Source organism: Microcaecilia unicolor, chromosome 2 (assembly GCF_901765095.1).
Source record: "Microcaecilia unicolor chromosome 2, aMicUni1.1, whole genome shotgun sequence".
Taxonomy (NCBI): Eukaryota; Metazoa; Chordata; class Amphibia; order Gymnophiona; family Siphonopidae; genus Microcaecilia; species Microcaecilia unicolor.
In genome coordinates, this window is record NC_044032.1 from 615300606 (window position 1) to 615323068 (window position 22463).

At 45.2% G+C, this 22463-nt stretch overlaps 1 long non-coding RNA gene across 1 annotated transcript; it reads right to left on the bottom strand.

Annotated features, from left to right (window-relative positions):
- Positions 1-1938: 1938 nt before the first annotated feature.
- On the bottom strand, positions 1939-6689 carry LOC115462727. The gene is made up of 3 exons (XR_003940934.1): positions 6570-6689; positions 6327-6332; positions 1939-1949 (listed from the first exon to the last, which is right to left on the bottom strand). It is a non-coding gene; the product is annotated as an uncharacterized LOC115462727 (long non-coding RNA).
- Positions 6690-22463: the final 15774 nt, after the last annotated feature.

A 22463-nucleotide genomic window follows, 5' to 3' on the forward strand; every position in this document is an offset into this window, starting at 1 on the left:
ATGACCTAGAGATGGGAGTAACTAGTGAGGTAATTAAATCTGATGACACAAAGTTATTCTAAGTGGTTAAATCGAGGGAGGATTGTGAAAAATTACAAGAGGACCTTACGAGACTGGGAGACTGGGGTGCCTAAATGGCAGATGACGTTTAATGTGAGCAAGTGCAAAGTGATGCATGTGGGAAAAATGAACCCGAATTATAGCTACGTCATGCAAGGTTTCACGTTAGGAGTTATGGACCAAGAAAGGGATCTGGGTGTCGTCGTCGATAATACACTGAAACCTTCTGCTCAGTGTGCTGCTGCGGCTCGGAAAGCGAATAGAATGTTGGGTATTATTAGGAAAAGTATGGAAAACAGGTGTGAGGATGTTATAATGCAGTTATATCGCTCCATGGTGCGACGGCATCTTGAGTATTGTGTTCAATTCTGGTTGCTGCGTCTCAAGAAAGAATTGGAAAAGGTGCAGCGAAGGGCGACTAAAATGATAGCGGGAATGGGACGACTTCCCGCTAAGACTAAGGAGGCTAGGGCTTTTCAACTTGGAGAAGAGACGGCTGAGGGGAGACATGATAGAGGTATATAAAATAATGAGTGGAGTGGAACAGGTGGATGTGAAGCGTCTGTTCATGCTTTCCAAAAATACTAGGACTAGGGGGCATGCGATGAAACTACAGTGTAGTAAATTTAAAACAAATCAGAGAAAATTTTTCTTCACCCAACGCATAATTAAACTCTGGAATTCGTTGACGGAGAACGTGGTGAAGGCAGTTAGCTTAGCAGAGTTTAAAAAGGGGTTAGACGGTTTCATAAAGGACAAGTCCATAAACCACTACTAAATGGACTTGAGAAAAATCCACAATTCCAGGAATAACATGTATAAAATGTTTGTACGTTTGGGAAGCTCGCCAGGTGCCCTTGGCCTGGATTGGCCGCTGTCGTGGACAGGATGCTGGACTCGATGGACCCTTGGTCTTTTCCCAGTGTGGCATTACTTATGTACTTATGATACAGTATGGTTGAAATCATGTATGCTTTCAAGATGATCACAGCAATAATCTTTTCTTGGTTAACACATGTGCAAAACCCTTATGCCTGTCCTGTAGCCTGATCTAGCCCAGGGCAGATGTCACTCTCCCGATGCACTTCAGTACCATCAGGGCTGGACTCCTTATGACTGTATTTTCCTACAGGATACTCCTTGAAGGTCTCGCTTCAGCCACGGGTGGATTGCATCCTACCCAAGCCCCAGTTACAGGTCGGACTCCCCAAATCCGCCCGAGGTTCTGTCTCCTCAAATGACAGATGCAAACTCGACAGCTTACTGCCCATGAATCCAATCCTCTGGACAAGGCACCTCAAGGCCCCCCCCCCTTAATTACAATGGGTCACTTGATAGGGGGGCTATAGGCAGCTTAAACCTCAGGCAACCAAGGACAGCCTTCCCTCTAAAGACTTCCTATTTATAACCAGTGAGCTCCTCCCAGATCCTCCAATCACTTCCCCAGTGACTTGCTGTCCAGGGCTCACTCTGGGGCTCTTTTACTAAGCTGCGTAAGCGTCTACGTGCGCTGAATGTGCGCCTAAATGGAGTTACTGCCCGACTACCATGTGGCTCATGCGGTAATTTCATTTTTGGTGTGCATCCAATACGCTCATCTGAAAAAATAGTTTTTTATTTTCGGGCGTGCGTAACAGACACGCGCCAAGTGGCATTTGATGCGTGTACGTCATTACCGCCCGGATTCTTCACTGCTAGTTCAATGGCTGGCGGTAAGATCTCAGACCCAAAATGGACACGCGGCAATTTTGATTTTGCCGCACATCCATTTTCGGCAAAAAAAAGGCCTTTTTTTACAGGTGTGCTAAAAAATGGATTGGCGTGTGCCCAAAACCCGCGCCTACACTACTGCAAGCCATTTTTCAGTGCGCCTTTGTAAAAGGACCCCTCTATCATAGTTCCCAAACTAACACAGGGTTACACGTACATCTGTATACCTGTAAGTTTACCTGCTCTTTGAAGAGATACTCCCCAAGGTAGGATTGGAGAAGGGTTTGAATGGATGAACACAGTTTTGAAAATCTGGCATCTGCAAAATTTAACTGAGAAATTTGCGCATCTCAAAAAGCAGGTACAAAAGTAAATTTATCCTGGAGTAGTTTTCAAAGCAGAAATACACATATACCTCCTCTTTTGAGAATGCAGGAATGTCTGCACAAAGGGAAATGGGGCTTGATATACTGCCTTTCTGAGGTTTTTGCAACTACATTCAAAGCGGTTTACATATATTCAGGTACTTATTTTGTACCAGGGGCAATGGAGGGTTAAGTGACTTGCCCAGAGTCACAAGGAGCTGCAGTGGGAATTGAACTCAGTTCCCCAGGCTCAAAGTCCACTGCACTAACCACTAGGCTACTCCTCCACTAGCAGCATTCCATGTAGAAGCTTGCCTTGCAGATCAGCAATGTGGCTGTGCAGGCTTCTGTTTCTGTGAGTCTGACGTCCTGCACGTACGAGCAGGACGTCAGACTCACAGAAACAGAAGCCTGCACTGCTGCGTTGCTGATCTGCAAGGGCAGGCTTCTACTTCTACATGGAATGTTGCTAGTGGAATAGCAACATTCCATGTAGAATCTTAGATAGTAGCAACATTCCATTTAGAATCTGAAATAGGGAAAGGGAAATGGGACTTGATATACCGCCTTTCTGAGGTTTTTGCAACTACATTCAAAGTGTTTACATATATTCAGGTACTTATTTTGTACCTGGGGCAATGGAGGGTTAAGTGACTTGCCCAGAGTCACAAGGAGCTGCAGTGGGAATTGAACTCAGTTCCCCAGGCTCAAAGTCCACTGCACTAACCACTAGGCTACTCCTCCACTAGCAGCATTCCATGTAGAAGCTTGCCTTGCAGATCAGCAATGTGGCTGTGCAGGCTTTTGTTTCTGTGAGTCTGACGTCCTGCACATACGAGCAGGACGTCAGACTCACAGAAACAGAAGCCTGCACTGCCGCGTTGCTGATCTGCAAGGGCAGGCTTCTACATGGAATGTTGCTAGTGGAATAGCAACATTCCATGTAGAATCTCCAATAGTAGCAACATTCCATTTAGAATCTGAAATAGGGAAAGGGAAATGGGAATTGATATACCGCCTTTCTGAGGTTTTTGCAACTACATTCAAAGAGTTTACATATATTCAGGTACTTATTTTGTACCTGGGGCAATGGAGGGTTAAGTGACTTGCCCAGAGTCACAAGGAGCTGCAGTGGGAATTGAACTCAGTTCCCCAGGATCAAAGTCCACTGCACTAACCACTAGGCTACTCCTCCGCTCCTCCAAGAGAATACGCACATACCTTTTACCTTCGTGTGGGGTTGGTGGTTGGGAGGCTAGGATAGGGGAGGGCAGACTTATACGGTCTGTACCAGAGCCGGTGATGGGAGACGGGACTGGTGGTTGGGAGGCGGGAAATACTGCTGGGCAGACTTATACGGTCTGTGCCCTGAAAAAGACAGGTACAAATTCAAGATATGAGTTTATCTTGGGCAGACTAGATGGACCATGCAGGTCGTTTTCTGCCGTCATCTACTATGTTATTTAAAATTTCCCCAGATATAAACAGTTTATGATTTTCTGCAGAAGTTAGCATTAGGAAACAAGGCCCAAGTTGGAGCTGTGAGTCTGCAAAATTCTGGTACTGTCCTTGTTCTGGTCTCGTTTGCATTGTTACAGTTCTGCCCTACAGTGGCCTTGCCTGAAGTAGTAGTATTTCCTTTCTCCAGAGGCTGTAGGTTTCCCAGTTAAAACAGCACTTTGACAGCCAGTTCACAGTGATGTTCTGCAGGGGGCTCTCAGGAGTTGTCAGGAATCCTTGTTAAATTATTTTATGAAAACAGAGCATTTCATGTAGCAGAGCAGAGCTTGCTAGATAAGAAATGGCAGAATGTCTCTGGAGTGCACACTGTTTGTTTCATCATGCCCTGAAGAGAAATAGAGAGCAAGGAAAGGGGAAGAAAGAGGTGAGGTGATTTTTTTTTTCAATTTTAATATACAAAGGATGAACACACTGCACAGCATTACCATACACCTGTAGGACTGCTGGGTTAAATTACATTCCTCATGGCACCCACAGAGAAAGAGGCGTCTCAGCCACCACACAATGGTGACATCTAGTGGCCAGATGTAGCATATATGGTGCAATCACATTACTAAAAAAAACCAAACCAATCTACCCCCATCCTGTTAGACTGCCACTGAAATGCTTTGATGGTTCACTTAGATATACTGTCATCTACCAACATTTGCTTATTTCCAATCTGATGAAGAAGGGCAACCTTCGAAAGCTAATCAAGAAATGACGAAGAAGGGCAACCTTCGAAAGCTAATCAAGAAATGTATTAAGTTATGCCCAATAAAAAAGGTATCATCTTATTTTCTTTTTCATGTTTTATTTTGTTTTATTTCTATTGATTACCAAAAAAAACAAAGAAATCAGAGAGATAAAAAAGTAAGGGGGCCTTTTATTAAAGCTTAGCTCGAGTTATCTGCAGCAAGTCCCATAGGAATAAAATGGGCCCTGCTGCAGATAACTCGAGCTAAGCTTTAGTGAAAGACCCCCTACAAGAAGAAAGTCCTTACAGGGAGAGGGCTATGCAGGAGGGCAGGTGGAAATGGGACTAGCTGGTGGTGGGAAGATGGGAGGGGGGGGGGGGGGGGGAAGCTGAGGAAGAGCACATTGAGAGGAATTAGTGTTTGTTGCACCATCTACATTTTGATGTACTCACCATCTCCAGTTAGGAGGAGGAACAGAGTTTAACATGGAGAAAATCTCTGGATAAAGAGCAAGGAAAAACTCATCACACTAAAGCTTCCATAGATTTGTTTTGATTGACTTAGAAGTTCAAAGGAGCAGGAGGAGGCTGTCAAAGTGCAGGATGTTTGTTACTGGAATTAAGACTTCCTCTTTTAAAAAACAATTCTGCCTCAGTTGTCTCATTCTGTCTTTTATCATGCAAGGAAATAAAGGTGAATAGCTTGCTGCAAATGAAGTATTGGCACCACAGCCCAACAGAAACAGGTTCTCTTCAGCCCACAGTACAAGAAATAAAATCAAAGTCCCACCCTACCTGTGTGAAATCTTTTGACTGTGATTCATGATGAGGCAAAAAACCTGAACATAAGAATAGCTATACTGGATCAGACCAATGGTCCATCTAGCCCAGTATCCTGCTTCCTGCAGTAGCCAATCCAGGTCACGAATACCTGACAGAAACCCAAATTGTAGCAGCATTCCATGCTGCCAATCCCAGGGAAGCAGTGCTTCCCCGTATCTGTCTCAATAGCAGACTATGGACTTTTCCTCCAGGAACTTGTCCAAACCTTTTTTTAAACCAGACATGCTAACCGCTGTTACCACATCCTTTGGCAACAAGGTACTTCCCTTGGCTGAATCCATGCTGACTTTGTCCCATTAAACCATGTTTATCTATGTGTTCTGTAATTTTATTCTTTATAATGATTTCCACTATTTTATCCAGTCACCTGTGGAACCTTTTTTAAAAACTGGCATTACATTGGCCACCCTCCAATCTTCAGGTACTATACACGATTTTAACGACAGGTTAAAATCTTCTGAGAGTTCAAATATGCACAGAAAAAAAACACAACATTTGGAGAGTTCAAATATACATGCTAAATCCAGTATGATCCTAAAATAATACTCAAAAATATACAAATTAAGTTTTGAGACTAATGACAATCATTATCTAGCATGTCTAAAATTTGTAAAATCTATGTCTTTATAAATGGTGGCACCTGACATGTCCCCTACCTCAATGCAAGCAGTGTCCTCGGGCTGCGCGGGGTCCTGTCGACACGCACACTTGACTGGCACTGCCTGAGCATGTGTGTGTAGTCCTCTCTGGGTTTGTTCAGAGAGCAGTGGTTGCAGGCTCCTTAATTGCTTTGCTTCCATACACCTGTTTCTGCTCTCTCTGCCTGGCATCCAGGCTCCTTGATTGCTTTGCTTCCACCCACCTGGGTCTGCTCTTCCTCTGCCTGGCTTTCCTTGCTTCTATTGGTCTGGTTCTTGCTTCCCCTGCTCTTGTCCTATGGCTGTGCCCCTTATCCCTGCTGATGTCAGATGCCAGCACTTTATCAGCTGAGCTCTCCCTGGACCATGCTTCAGCTTCTACTTCGGTAGGTGTTTCTAACTCTGTAGTCTGCTTCTTATCTAATGGTCCCTCGTTGCTGACTTTGCCTGTACCTGGATTACCTATTCTGAAGAAGCCCTCATTAGATCCTATAACACCCAACAATTATAGACCAGTTTCTAATCTTCCGTTCCTATCCAAATTGATAGAGACAATAGTGTTCAGACAATTGCAAACTTATGTGGATTCCAAAAATTTGCTACATCCTAGACAATCGGGCTTTAGGAAAGGCCATAGCACAGAGACTATCCTGACTTCGCTGTTAAGTGAGATTCATGCAAAACTAGAGCATGGCTATATTGCCTTGGTTGTTTCACTTGATCTATCTGCAGCTTTTGATGTAATTAATCATAAACTACTTCTTGACAGATTAGGTGAGATTGGTCTTTCAGGGACAATTATGAAATGGTTTATATCTTTTCTTACCGAACGTTCATTTAAAGTAGTTCAGCAGCAATCGTCCTCTACAATATACAATCTACCATGTGGGGTTCCACAGGGATCGGTCCTGTCCCCATTACTGTTTAATCTGTATGTCAGTCCCTTGGCACTTCTCATTCAAACAATGGGTATTAGTTTTTATTCTTATGCGGACGATTTTCTTCTTATTCATTATGTTAAACCATCTAATATGGATCTTACACCGCTACAAATCTGTCTGGATAAAGTGGCAGATTGGCTCACAACATATCAATTAGTATTAAATCCAGATAAGACTATAACATCTTGGATAGTAGGACAGGGCACATGTCCAGCAGTGGTACCTATGCTATTTGGCCAGAACATCCCTACAGTTAAATCCTTTAGATACCTTGGGGTTATAATCGATTCTGCTCTGACTTTTGAGGAACAATATCCAACATAGTGAAAAAATCTTTTTTCCATCTTAGGAGACTTCGGTCAGTTAGGAATTCAATTAGTAAGGATTCCCTTAAAACGTTGACATCTGCCTATATTACCTCACGCTTAGATTATTGTAATATCATATATGCAGGGATCACTCAAGCTAGCTTGAAACGACTACAAAGAATACAGAATACTGCAGCACATATGATTTGTAGGGCCCGGAGGGATGACAGAGTAACACCTTTACTACATCAACTGCATTGGCTTCCGGTTGAAGCAAGAGTTAAGTTTAAAGCCTTAGTTTTTACCCATAAGGCTTTTTATACACTAAACCCTGACTATCTGTCAAATCTAACTATTCCTTACACTGCCACAGGAACCCTTAGATCCCTGACAGACAACAGGTTAGTGATTCCTCCTCTCGCTAGGGCTAGATGGGAATCTACACGGAATTCGGCTTTTTTCTATTTGTCTCCCTCTCTTTGGAATGGCCTTCCAAAAGAGATCAGACTTGAGAAATCTTACTTTCATTTTCGGAAACTTTTGAAAACCTTCTACTTTATCAATTATGTAGAACAGAATTTAGAATAATGGAAGAAAGGTTATAAATGGGCATCTGTAATATATATTAAATCAAAACTGTATTGTTTGTCTGTGTAGATTATATTATGTATTTAATCTTGTATTTGCGCTGTTCTCCTGTATACTAAATCATGAGTTATACTGTTTTTCATCTTATGTAGCTAGTTTGTGGGTTTGCTGTGCTTTCCTGTAATGACTGGAGTTCTAATGTTTGTCCAACCTGTACATATTGTATTGCTTCTTTTTTATAAATTGTAAACTGTTCTGTCTTGCAGTAGCAATAAGATACGGTATATAAATTAACGTAAATAAAATAAATAAATAAATACCCTTCTGCCTGCCACCTGCCTACTGACTTTCGCCTGTACCTGGTTTACTCTCTTGCCTGCTGCCTGCCTACTGACTTGCCTGTACCTGGATTACTCTCTTGCCTGCCACCTGCCTACTGACTTTCGCCTGTACCTGGATTACTCTCTTGTCTGCTGCCTGCCTACTGACTTTCACCTGCATCTGGATTACTCTCTTGCCTGCCGCCTGCCTACTGACTTTCACCTGCATCTGGATTACTCTCTTGCTTGCCGCCTGCCTACTGACTTTCGCCTGTACCTGGATTACTCTCTTGCCTGCCGCCTGCCTACTGACTTGCCTGTACCTGGATTACTCTCTTGCCTGCCGCCTGCCTACTGACTGCCGCTTGTACCTGGATTACTCTCTTGAACTGCTGCCTGCCTGGCCGATACATTCATCACCATGCTTCTAACTCCGTCTCGTAAGTCCTGCAGGCCGCCCGCACCTAGGGGCTCAACCTCTGGGGAACGGCGGTCAGTGAAGGTGAAACCCGGGGTTGTCCAGCCGCCAAGCAGAACCTGGTCCAAGTACCAGGCTCAGCAGCGTTGTACTTGGTACAAGAACTCACAAGTCTGACAGCACCATCATTTAAATCAAATTTTTTTTTCAGTTTTATTTCTAGCCTCTAATCAATCATCAACAAATCTCGGTGGGTAGCAAGGCAAATATCAGAAATATTATATCAAACAATTATGATACCAAACAAAACAAAAATTACATAGCGTAAAACACAGAGAAATTAGAAGAGTCAGTCTGGAACAAATGAGTCTTCAGCAACTTTCGAAATGGAATATGATCAAATTGAACTCAGAACATGTCATGGCCATGCCTCTTAACCCCGACTTACCTGTTGCTCCTGATAGTCAGGTGCCTCAGCTTGTCTGGGTCTCCAGCAGTCTCCAGTTACACCGAGCCACCTGCTCACCTGTTCCTGGTGCTCCAGGACACCCCTTTGGCCCGATGCATCTCTCTTCAGGTGGCACCGACAGACTGCACCTCAGGCACGTGCACATGCCAAAGATGAGGCTTTAAAGAGCCAGAGGCAGGAAATTGGCCCAGACGCCCAGAGATGACATTATGAGGTGTGGGTCTCATAAGGGATCCCAGAGCTTCTCTCCCTCACCTTTGCAACAAATCAACTTGCTTCATCTTTTGTGAATGCCTCCTGTTCATTGCCAGCCTTTCCCTCAACCTTGGTTCCAGTCCATCTCCAGTCTTGGTTCCAGTTCAGTTCCAGCCTTGCCTTCAGTCTTGGTTCCTACCTGTCCTCAGCCTTGGTTCCAGGCCGTCTCCAGTCTTGGTTCCTGGCCGTCTCCAGTCTTGGTTCCTGTTCAGTTCCTCCTTGCCTTCAGCCTCGGTTCCTGCCTAGTCCTGTCTTGGTTCCTGCCCATCTCCAGCCTTGGTACAAGTCCAGTTCTGGTCTTGTCTCCAGAGCTCTCTTTGGAGCTACCCTCAGGTCCTGACCCTGTCAGACCTGCTCCCAAGAGCTCTTTTAAGAGCTATTCTCTAGCCTGGCCTTCACCAGGGGGTCGAGACTCTCTTGCCACCAGTTGGGGCCTGCCTACCCTTCAAGTCGGATAGACAGCTTACCTGACTGTGGCCCAAGAGCTCACCCACCCCAAACCATGACAGAGCACAGTTGGGAGACAAGTCCACATCTGAAGCCCCGCCATCGAAAGAAACTCAATTCCATGTTGTCACCTGAGGAAAAGATTTGAAAGAAAGCAGTTCCATAAGTACCCCTTAGGAAGAATGATTAGAACATCATGGAAGGTAAGGACTCAAGACAACAGTGAGTTGTACTACTATACCAAGCACGGAAGCTTTGAAAACTATCAAAGCAACTTTATACACCAACTGTTGGAAAAGAGGCAGCTAATAAAGAGTGCACAAACTAGGAATTTAAAAAGGCATGGGATGAACACAGAGAAACTCTATTTCGAAAACGAATGGTATAAAAAACAAAACTTAAATGGTTACATGTGTTTTTGCATGTTGAGTGGTGCTTAGATGGCAACTTTGGCTGTGAAGAACTAAGGCTAGTGTTGGGCAGGCTTATACGATCTGGGTCCAATATATGGCAATCCAGTTTAGGATGGGCTGGAGAGGATTTCAACGGAAACTGCAGTAATTTGGAATGTGAGGACAATGCCAGGCAGACTTTTATGGTCTGTGAACCGTAAATGACAAGATAGATTTGGATAGGCTGGAGTGGGCTTCAACGGCAACTTCAGTAGTTGGAACCTATTGACAGGGCCAGGTGGACTTCTACGGTCTATGTCCCAAAAATGCCAAAGAGAGACAATGACCAAGTATTTTATATCGCACTTATTGTTGGTTTAATCATGACTTGATAGTGAGTGTGACTGTTGGGCAAACTGGATGGACCGTTCAGGTCTTTATCTGCCATCATTTACTATGTTACTATGTTTAATCAATTAACTATAAGCCTAGCAGCATTTTGCACAAGCTGCAATGGACAAACACAATCACAGTAACATGTGGTGGGGGGGGGGGGGGGTTCTGTATAAGGTGCTCAATTTTTGATCCTTGCACAAAGCAATGGTTTAGTTGGCAATAATAATTGGTGTTAACAAGTACTTAATTGGCAGTCATTAGGAGTGAAGCACAGATCTGCCATATGCCCTGAACATCTAATTTTCATAGTGAACTACTCTAAAGGAGAAGTGGCCATGGGACGGGCATGGGTGGGTCAGAGGCATTGCCAGAATTTAGGTATGGTGTTATAGAACAGTGTTTCCCAAGTCCAGCCTTGGAGCGCCCTTTGCCATTCAGGTCTTCAGGATATCCACAATGAATATGCATGAACTTGATTTGCATATGCTGCCTCCATGATATGCAAATCTCTTTCACGCATATCCATTGTGGATATCCTAAAAACCTGACTGGCAAGGGGTACTCCAGGACCGGACTTGGGGAAGCACTGTTATAGAAGATCTTTATTTCTGTGCGTAACTGCCACAACTCATTGCTAGGAAAGCAAATAGAATGTTGGGTATCATTAGGAAAGGGATTGAAAACAAAAATAAGGATATTCTGCAGTTGTATCGCTCCATGGTGCGACCGCACCTCCAGTATTGTGCTCAATTCTGGTCACCGCACCTCAAAACAGATATAGTGGAATTGGAAAAGGTGCAGAGAAGGGCGACAAAGATGATACAGGGGATGGGACGACTTCCATATGAGGAAAGGCTGAAGAGGCTGGGGCTCTTCAGCTTGGAGATAAGGCAGCTGAGGGGAGATATGATAGAGGTCTATAAGATAGTGAGTGGAATTGAACGGGTTGATGTGAAGCGTTTATTTACGCTTTCCAAAAACACTAAGGACAAGGGGGCATGCGACAAAGCTGCAGTGTGGTAAATTTAAAATGAATCGGAGGAAATCTTTCTTCACTCAACATGTAGTTAAACTCTGGTTAAGGCGGTTCACTTAGCGGACTTCAAAAAAAAGGTTGGACGGCTTCCGGGAGGAAAAGGCCATAAAATGTTACTGAATGGTCGAGGGAATAATACACTATTTCTAGGATGGGCGGGACAAATTGCTTGTTCTTTTGGCCACTGTCGGTGACAGGGTGCTGGGCTCGATGGACCCTTGGTCTATCCCAGCATGGCGTTGCTTATGTACTTACGTACTAGTCGGGAGCGCACATTTACATCAGCCTCTGGAAGGTGTAAACGCTGGTGCCCAAAGTTAGGTATAAAATGCACACTAAGCTAGTATTCTATAAAGGCCATTACAAAGGCTGGTGTAAATGCTGGTACCCAGTTTATTTATTTATTGCACTTGTATCCCACATTTTCCCACCTATTTGCAGGCTCAATGTGGCTTACAAAGACCTGTTATGGCATCGCCATATCAAGGTAAAAATACAGTTGGTGTTACAAAGAAATCAAGGAAAACAAGAGGATCTGGTCAAGCAGTTATAGAAAGAGCCATTCTGAATAAAGGTGGATAGGTGTTGTGTTATAGTTAGTTATGGATTCTCGTGGTAGGCCTTGTTAAAGAGATAGGTTTTCAGAGATTTGCGAAAGTTACTTAATTCATTAATCGTTTTCAAGTGAGTAGGTAGTGCATTCCACAGCTGCGTACAAATGACAGTATTCTATAACATTGTGCCCCCTGACCCGCCCATGCCCCTCCCCTGGCCATGCCACCTTTGGAGTCGCACACTGTGAAATTTAGGCACGCATGTTATGGAGCAGGGCATAGGGCAAATGTACGCATAACTCCAAACGAGTGCCGATTGTTAGCACTTGATTAGCTAATTAATTTGCACGCGAATCTGCGATCGTCACCCAAATTTACACACCTAACTTTGGGCAACTTATATAGAATCCAGGGGGCCAATATTTAGACTGCAGGAGGTAGCTGGGCTGCCTCCCACAGTCAGCGCTGAGACCAGGTATTCAATGCCTGGCCATATCGGGTAACTGGCATTGAATATCTGGTTTCAATGAAGCCGGTTTCAACTTAACCAGCCAAGCCGATATTCAGCACTGGCCGGTTAAGTTGGAACCGGTCAAAGTTATTCCACCTATTGATGTGACCAAAGATAGCCACCAAATTTAGTTGGCTTTGTAGCCAGCTATTCCCAGCTGAATATTGCCAGATAGCCAGCTAAGTGTCATTTAGGCAGCTAAATAGTCTAAATATTGGGGGAGGGGGGGCAGGACTTTATGTCCTTAGCAAGATATGGCCTCCAAAACTAAACACAGTAGTGTAAATGAGGCCTCATTAATGCCCTTTATAGGGGCCTTATGACCTCCTCCATTCTGCTGGTTATGCCACTTGCTGTGCAGTTTAGCATCCTTCTGACTTTGACTACCATCTCACAGGGGCGTAGCCAGACAACAGATTTTGGGTGGGCCTAGGCAAGAAGTGGGTAGGCACCAAGTGTTCTCCCCCCCCCCCCCCCCCAACCACCACCCAAAAAATATCTCAGCTAGTGAAAAAATGCTTCTTTCCACCTTGGCAGTCTGCAGCAGCATGCGCAGGTGCTGGTATCGTGGAGAGTAGCGTTTTCATTACCATCAGGAGAAAGTCTTCAGCTGGCTGAGCTTGGGATCCCACCAGCTACCATTAAACGTGTGCTACTGTTGGGTGGGCCTGAGCCATCTCATCATATTGCGTTGCCCCCTAGAGATCCTCACACACTATCACCCCAAGGTCTCTCTCCTGGTCCATGCACATCAGCCTCTCCCCTCCTCCTCTCAGTAGGAAGACCAAAGTAAGTATTACTACAGTGATCAAGGATGGGCAATGTCATAGCTTTCAATACAGTTTGAAAATCACGAGGTTCCACATATTGCTTCAGCCAGTGTAACAAACGTGACTTAAAGAAAGATGTGGTCATGACCTTCTTATTCTAAGCTTTCATAGATACGCATCTAAGATTATGTCTAGGTGGGTAACCTTGGGGTACAAAGTAATGACATCACCAAAGACCGGTTGAGCTGGAAGTCCTAGAATAGGGTCTTCTGAAACAACGAGGGGTTTTTGTTTTCTTTATATTCAGCTTTAAACAATTCTTAGACATCCAGCCAGAAACCTGATTCAAACAGTGAGTTTCAAAATAGTAAATATGGCATGAAGTTGAAAAGTGAGAAAAATCATATCACCAACCTATGCTCAAGTCACCCAAGATATTGCAGGTAAAGATTTTATTTATTTACAAAATGTAAATCCCACACTATCTGTGATTCTAGGCAACTTACAAAAAGAAGACATTCATAATAATAATAATAAAATATATATAAATATAAATAACATCATAAAATTGTAAACTGTAAACTCTTACCACAAAATAGGGCTGAAGAACTTTCAAAGGCGTGTTGAAGAAAAAAAAATCTTTTAATTGCTTTCTGAAGGAAAGCAAAGACTGAACTTGTTGCAAGATTAAATAGAAAAGCAGAAAGGGCAAAGCCCTGAGGGACCCTCTGCCAAACTGGAGCTCCTACTGTAACCTGCTGGGAAAGGTCAGACAAAAAAAGAGATGGTATTTTATAATTGAATAATTAACCCTTTCGAAAGCCCCTGTCACATCCAGGAACAATCAAAGGTACATGATATGGCCTGAAATAAGAATGAGGTTCATTAGTGTCATGGAAGCTCAAAACGAACCCATCTGGATACATCGCCCCTGCAATAACTTCTGGTAGAACTGGATCTAGCCCAGAAGCTAAAGTGTTTCTGCTCTATGTTCTGTTTGAAATCCACATTGACAACAATGCAGTAAACCACTACAATTAAAAAACTGAACAGCCTGCTCAGCCAGCTTACCTAGAAAAGGCAAGCTAAAGATTGGACAGTAGTAGCTGCTCAACAAGCTGAGGTCAGGAGATTTCTTAAGAACTGGCCTAACACTTGCATGTTTAAGAGCTGATAGAAGCGCACCTTGAGTCAAAGACACCTAGCTGAAAGCCACAGATTTCGTCACTCACTGTCTGTATAGTGTGAATAGGAAGAGAATCAGGAGGGATCAAGCACATTTCATTGACATAAGAAAGCAAACCCCATCTCACTCTGGGCCACTAATTAAAAGGAAGCCCACTTTGTCTCAGAAGAGCAGAAATAAGCTCATCGGAATCATCCAGTTGCAGCAAAGACGTACACAGGTCATTTATTTTCTCCGCGAGATAATTGGAAAACCTCTGAGGGTCAATAGAAGGACAGATGGAAGTAGCAGATGGAACCCATAATAAACTGCTTACAGTCAAAAACAATTCCCAGGGACGATTAAGTGAGAGCATAATTCTCTTGGCAAAAAAAGCTTTCTTGGCACAACTTATATTCTCATGGTGCTGATTTAAGAGAGCAGTATATTGCCTTTTATCGGCCTCTAGTCGGGACTTCCACAAACGGTGTTCACTACGCTAAAGACATTTCTTCATATCCAGCACTGAATGGTAATACCAAGGGGCCCTGACTCATCGGGAAGTGACAGAAAATTTATTATTCTGATAATCAGCCCGCATCCCCTTATCAACAAGGGCTCCTTCCCCAATAGTAAGTAGGAAATATATGTCATCATTAGGGCCATTAAGACTAATACTTCACAACAGATTTGCACTTAATTTGAAAAGTTCAGCAATCTATAATTAGCTGAGGGAGCCTGGATTCCCCATACTCTTGGGCCGGTGCTCAGTAGTACTCTTTTCGTGGGCCTACTGTGTGGTAAAAGAGCACTACCTTGGGATGCACTGAGGCGTCCTGCTGTAGTATTCTGCTTAGTGAGGGAGGCGTGTCTTGGGATGGAGAGTAATCAGCTCGGGCATGTTACCGCATGCTACCAGATTAGCAAGGGAGTAGCGTGGGAGTCCTTACCACCTCCTAAATAGGTGGGGAAGGGCTCCCGGTGGTAATGGCCAAGGGCTAATGGGGAAATTAGCGCGTGGCCATTACATTTGTGTTTCCGCGTTTGAAGTCTTAATTGTTACATTTAATGGATATTTGATCTAATGTTTGAATGTTTTATTGTAACTCCAGACTGCCCCAATTTGACTGCCCCTATCGGACCGACCGTTCACTTGTCTATTACATTGTAAGCTCTTTGAGCAGGGACTGTCTCTCTTTGTTAAATTGTACAGCGCTGCGTAACCCTAGTAGCGCTCTAGAAATGTTAAGTAGTAGTAGTAACTCCCAGAATGATTGTTTCTGGTTTTCTTGGTGTCTGTAACCCATCTTGAACTGTTAAGGTATGTGGCAGGCATAGGCGTCCCATATAAGAGGCTTGAGGAGGCTAAGCCTCCCCAGCCCACCTGTGACCTTCCCCTGGCTGCTGCCCCCCACAAACGCAGGGCTGGTTCAGCACTGCAGCCAGGCAGCTCTCCGACGGTCCCTCCTTCCTTCCACTCTCAGCTCCCCAACCGGCAGCTCTCCCCCCCCCCCCTTCACGCGTGCGTGTGTTTTAACCCTTTTACTTTCCATGGCAGCGATGTCAGTGACGAAGAAGGCACTGCGGGCTCGCCTCTGGCTCCAGCTTCTCCCTTCCCTCTTCACACAGTGTCCCGCCTTCTGCAATGATGCATTTCCTGTTTCTTCGAGGGCGGGACACTGTGTGAAGAGGGAAGGGAGAAGCTGGAGGCGAGCCTGCAGTGCATTCTTTGTCACTGATGTCGCTGCCATGGAAAGTAAAAGGGTTAAACATGGGGGGGGGGGCAGGAAGGAACGGAGAGGAGGGCTGTCGGGGAGCTGAGGGAGGGAAGAGAGAATCGCTGGACATGGATGGGAGGGGAGGGCAGGGGGAGAGAACAGATCGCTGGACATGGAGAGGAGGGGAGGGCAGGGCAGGGGAGAGAACAGATCACTGGACATGGAGAGAAGGGGAGGGCAGGGGGAGAGAAGAGATCGCTGGAGAGGAGGGGAGGGCAGGAGGAGAGAACAGATCACTGGAGAGGAGGGGAGGGCAGGGGAGAGAGGAGAATTGCTGGCCATGGATGGATGGAGGGGAGAGCAGGGGGGAGAGGAGAATTGCTGGACATGGATGGATGAAGAGGAGGGCAGGGGGAGAGAAGAATGCTGGACTCAGGGAGGGCAGGGAGAGAGAAGAGATTGCTGGACAGGAGAGGAGGAGAGGGCAAGGGAGAGAGGAGAATTGCTGGACATGGATGGAGGGAGCAGAGGAGAGAGGAAATTTGCTAGAGATGGATGGAGGAGAGGGCAGGGGAGAATGGAGAGTTGCTGGACATGGATGGATGGAGGGGTGGGCAGAGGAGAGGAGAATTGCTGGACATGGATGGATGGAGGGGCAGGGAGAGAGAGGACATTTGCTGGATATGGATGGAGGAGAGGGCAGGGGAGAATGGAGAGTTGCTAGACATGGATGGATGGAGGGGAGGGCAGAGGAGAGGAGAATTGCTGGACATGGATGGATGAATGGGGGCAGGGGAGTGAGGAAATTTTCTGGATATGGATGGATGGAGGAGAGGGCAGGGGAGAATGGAGAGTTGTTGGACATGGATGGATGGAGGGGAGGGAAGTCAGGAAGGAGATGCACATGGATGGAGGGGAGGGAAGAGAGGAGAAATGCTGGACATGGATGGAGTGGAGAGCAGGGAAGAGAGGAGAAATGTTGGTCAAGGATGGAGGGAAGGAAAGACAAAGGAAGGAGATGCACACGGATGGAATGGAAGGGAGAGAGGAGAAATGCTGGTCATGGATGGAAGGGAGGGAAGACAGAGGAAGTAGATGCACATGGATGGAGGGGAGGGGAGTGAGGAACTATCAGACCAGAACACAGGACTGGAGCAAGACTTCACCTGCGCTTGACCGCCATTCCCTAGGGGTTGAGCCCCTAGGTGCGGGCAGCCGGCAGGACTTGTGGGATACAGGAACTCACACAGGGTATAGGACTCTAAAGCAAGCTTGACTAAAAAGGGACCAGGAATCAGGACTGCGGGTACTCCCTCAGGTGATAGGATACAGCAACAAGCTTGATTAAACAGGGACTGAAGGTAAAGGCATAGGGAACTAGAGAAACAACACAAGACAGACAAGGCAGACAAACACTAGAGGGAACAAGACAAGGCATACAGGCACGAACCAAAGCAAGGCAGAAGTGCTCCTAACAGCACCAAAAGGATAAAGCAGGGAAGCAAAAGGGAAAGGCAGGGAAGCTCAGACACAGCGAGGCAGAAGTGCTCCTAACAGCACACCACAAGACAGAAGTGCTCCTAACAGCACACCACAAAACAGAAGTGCTCCTAACAGCACCAAAACGGAAAAGCAGGGAAGCCAAAAGGGTAAATCAGGGAAGCTCAAGCAAAGCAGGCAGAAGTGCTCCTAACAGCACACCAACTAACCGCGACCTTTGGCATTGCAAAGGCAAAGCAGCAAAGCCCACAGGTGCTTAATAAAGACCATCACCAACTGAGGCTCAGCTGCAGGAATCTCAAGGTACGTAAGGGTGCTGCTTAGGTACACACAAGCCAAACAAGTCTGGCAGACTGGACAATCCGGGCCGGACTGGCCTCTGGAACATGCCTGGAAAACAGCAACAGAAAGTCCACAGCAGTCACCGGTACCGGCCACCAGAGGGCGAGGGGAGCACAAACCAGGAAAACAGTTACAATCGTGACAGTGTGATTTACCCATTGGTGCTTCCCCACCCCGCTCACTTTACAACCACCAATGAAAGGAGACATAGGAAATAGTAAGTAAGGTGCGGTAAAAGGCGGGCTTTTGCCATACCGTAGGGGCCCTTTTATTAAGCCACTATTTTTAGCGCATGGGTTTCCCATATGCTGAGGCCACTTTTAGCGTGGCTATAAAATGGCTGTGATTTCTGTTTTTGCCATTAATTGTCATGCACTAATTTCTCCTATTAGCGTGTGGACATTAGTGCCTGAGCCCTTACTTCCACCTATTTACTAGGCGGTAAAGGCTCCAGCACTAACCCTGCACCAATCGAGCAGCTTGCAGCGATTTACCCACGCTGTCCAATTACCAAATGGCACGCTTACTCTTCATCTCCAAACATGCCTCTGCGTTACAAAATAAAACCTATCATAAGCCGCTTAATAAAAGGGCCCCTTAATTTCCCATGAAAGTGACTAACCTGTAATATCTTATACCCTTATATGGCAGCTTGACTCCTTACGGTAGTACCACATGGCTACCACTAAGGTTTACCACTGCCATTTTGAACCTGATGCTAGCAAGGGCAGGGGGAGCAGGGAATCGCTTCTGCCCCAACCCCATTAGACCCCAGGGAATTTCACAATGTAGGCCCGGGGAGGGCCTACAGGAGGATGGGGGTCTTCAAGCCCAAGGTTGGGCATCAGAAGAGGGGGTCTTCAGGAGGGGGGGGGGTGACATGGGGGAGAGAGAAAGCTCCTGTTTTCAAATGCCAGCCCCTTTAAGAAGCAGGCTGGAAGCATCAAGCCTCAGCTCAGTGGTCCAATGTTCCTGGCCAGGAAATAACACACCAGCTTTGAACTAGTGTTATTTTTACAGGAACAACAGCTTGTGGAGTTGACAGCAAGCTGTGTTATTCAATTTACATGGTACTGCAGTGTTTTGCATGGCCATAAAGCACCTTAATAGTTATCCCCATCCCCTCCTCCACTCCCCCCATGTACGCTGGGAGCAAATTTGTGCCCCATGTAACCACATTGCTCACATTACCTTATTTTTTATACTTGGGGATAGAGTTTGTTGTTTTTTTTGCCCATTCTTGAATTGATATTAAACAGGCAATAAACTTACTCAGAGCTGTAAGTAAGTCCAGCTCAGTGGGTATGAGTATATGATTTAATGTCGTTGTAAAGCATTTCCAAATAACATTTATAGGAAAGACGCTACATAGAATGAAAACAGTATAGCGTAACTATTATAATTTGGCAGCTATTGTACAAACTTGTTTACAACATAATATATTGGAATTCTAGATTTTCAAATAGATTTGCAAATTTAAAGCAATGCAAACAAGTATCTGTGTTGTGCTTGGCTCTGAGCATAATTGACTTGAGTGTTCCACATGTAGTATCACTGAGCTAAAGATTATTCTTTATTTGTGAAACACCATCTGTGGCCTAACCTCAGCCAGATAAAGGAACTAGAGACACAGTTAAATGCTTTGCCATCAGTCTCCCCCATTTGAATTTTATTCTGCTTTTATTTCCTTTTTTTTTAACACACAGTAAGATGTTTGTATGAATGTCTTAATAGCTTTGTGTAAGAGAAAACCGGGGTTCTGTGTTTCAGAACCGCTCACAGCTTGTTTTTCTTTCTTTAAACTGTTTGCCTGAAACCCCCCTGGACTCCTGGAAGGAACTATTGTTGAGGAGGTGTCGCCAATTAGCTTAGAATGAATAGGAACTAATACATTCTTGGAGAGCACAGAGAAGAGGAAAACTTAACTGGCAGAAGCTCACGAAAATATATTTAAACACAAATACAACACACGTTTCATTTTTTTCTTTCTTTCTATATTTTGATTTAATGCATACCATTTTCACAGTAGATCAATGTGAGTTACGTTCGGGTACATTCTCCTGTCCCCGGAGAGTTTACAATCTAAGAGGTCGATGCTCAGAACCTGAAGCCAGCGTTAAAGCCAATTAACACTAGACTAGCATCGGCGTTAATCTGCGCAGGTTTTAGGTTTTAAGTATGTCAAAGATGGCCACAAATTATATTTAAGTGTAGTAAAATGGATGCTAATGAGGTCATTTGTTATGCCTTCCCAATACTCAGAAAACAGCGCACAAACAAACCCTGTCTTTACCGCTGGAAACCTATTACCAGCTCGGAGCTGGCATTGGGGGGGGGGGGGTTTTGAAGAGAGGATTTTGTATAATTTTCTGTTTAAAGCTGCTGGTTCTGATTTGTTTTGAAAGTGGAAGGAAGCCTGTGCAAACCCGTAAGCACCGGTATTGAGAAAGAAATGTGTGTAATTTCAAGGAAACCCGAAAGCACACAGTGGCGCCTGTTTTCTACGCTTAAATATAAGCCTTTCAAGTAAATCTTTTGTTTACTCTTTCCAAAAATACTAGGACTAGGGAGCACGCAATGAAGCTACAAAGTAGTAAATTTAAAATGAATTGGAGAAAATGTTTATTCACTCAACATGTAATTAAACTCTGGAATTCGTTGCCAGAGAATGTGGTAAAGGCAGTTAGCTTAGCGGCGTTTAAAAAAGGTTTGGACAGCTTCCTAAAGGAAAAGTCCATAGACCATTATTAAAATGGACTTGGGGAAAATTCATTTTCTGGGGTAAGCAGCATAAAATGTATTGAGCTTTTTTGGGAGCTTGCAAAGTATTTGTGACCTGGATTGGTCACTGTTGGAAACAGGATGCTGGGCTTGATGGATCTTTGGTCTTTCTCAGTGTGGCAATACGTATGTACTGTATTTAAAGGCGCAGACCTGTGCTTCATTTCAGGGTTTGCCAGGGCATGTGCGCAAGAGCTGTGCTTACTAAGTAACTCTTGGGTGCATGCGCCAGGCAGATTCCTCCCCCTTAGTTTCATTCTCACAGCATACATATAATTTAAATGCCATTAGCTTTGAACATTGGAGGGCTATTTTTCTGCCCTGTTCTTGCAGTATTGGACTGGCACTGTTTGCTGTAGCGGCAGAGCTTTCAGCATCGTGGCCTAAGTAATGGAGGGTTAAATAACTTTCCCAACTTCACAAAGAGCAGCAATGGGATTTGAACTGGGCTTCTGTGGTTGTCATTAAAAACCAAAGACACATTTGGGAGTAAATACTCAGCTGGCATTATCCCTGAATATTTAATGTTGGGGGCCATGTTTGGACACTGGCATTAAATGATCATTTAACTGGATAAGTCAAACTGTATAAATATATGACCATATGTTTTATGTGGACCTAGTTATCTGGTTAACATCCGGTTAAGTGCTGACTCCGCCCTGAACACAGTAACATAGGGTGGGTCTCCTGCCCTCCACTCTCCCTGTACCTTAAAATCAGTCTTAGCTGGGCAGCACCAGCGTCACTCATAGGCAGTCTGCATCAGTGGCATAGCTACGTGGGGCCTGGGCCCCCGTAGATTTGGCCCTGGACCCCCCCTGCCAACGACCCACCCGACCCCCCCTCCCGCAGCCAACCCGCTGTCACCATCGCTTGCCTTTGCTGGCGGGGGACCCCAACCCCTGCCAGCCGAGGTCCTCTTCTTCTCACAAAAGGCTTCCTTCTGTTTCTGACGTCCTGCATGTACAACGTGCAGGACGTCAGAAACAGAAGGAAGCCTTTTGAGAGAAGACGAGGACCTCGGCTGGCGGGGGTTGGGGTCCTCCACTAGCAAAGGTAGGTGACGGTGGGTTGGCGGCGGGAGGGGGTCAAGAAGGTCAGTGGCGGGGGGGGGCAAAGTCGGCAATGGCGGGGGGGGGGGTTGGCGGCGCCGGGGGGGGGCTAAAATGTGCCCCCTCATCTCGGGTTCTGGACCCTCCTCCCGCCGAAGTCTGGCTACGCCCCTGGTTTGCACTGGGGCTTTCTCTCTGAACCATCATGCCTTTCAGAAAGCAGGAAGTTGCATCAGAAGGGGCAGGACAGTTGAGAGAGAAAGTCCTGGTACAGGCTGCAGACAGCCTATGTGTGCTGTTGCTGAAGACTAGAGGTGATTTTAAGAAAGAGGGTAAGGAATATTGTTTGTAATATGGACTTTCAAAATACAGCACCATTCAACAGGATATGGTTATTCATTTATTTTCTTTATGGAATGGTAAGCTACGTGCCAATACCTGAAAGCTCTTACTGATTTAGGGAATCAGAAAGGTGGAATTTGGAAAAAAAAAAATTTGAAGTGGGGAAATGGGCAAATTTTGTGCAGCATAGAAGGGTCTCTCTCTCTTCAAAAGGAGGCCCTGGCTGTTCTGAGGAAGTCTGAACAGTTGGAAGAAGAGAAAGCAGCCGCTCTTTGAATTCCATTATAATGAACTGGATAATGAAAGTCATTCTCTAATGATGGCTTCGGTGCAGGGTGTCATACC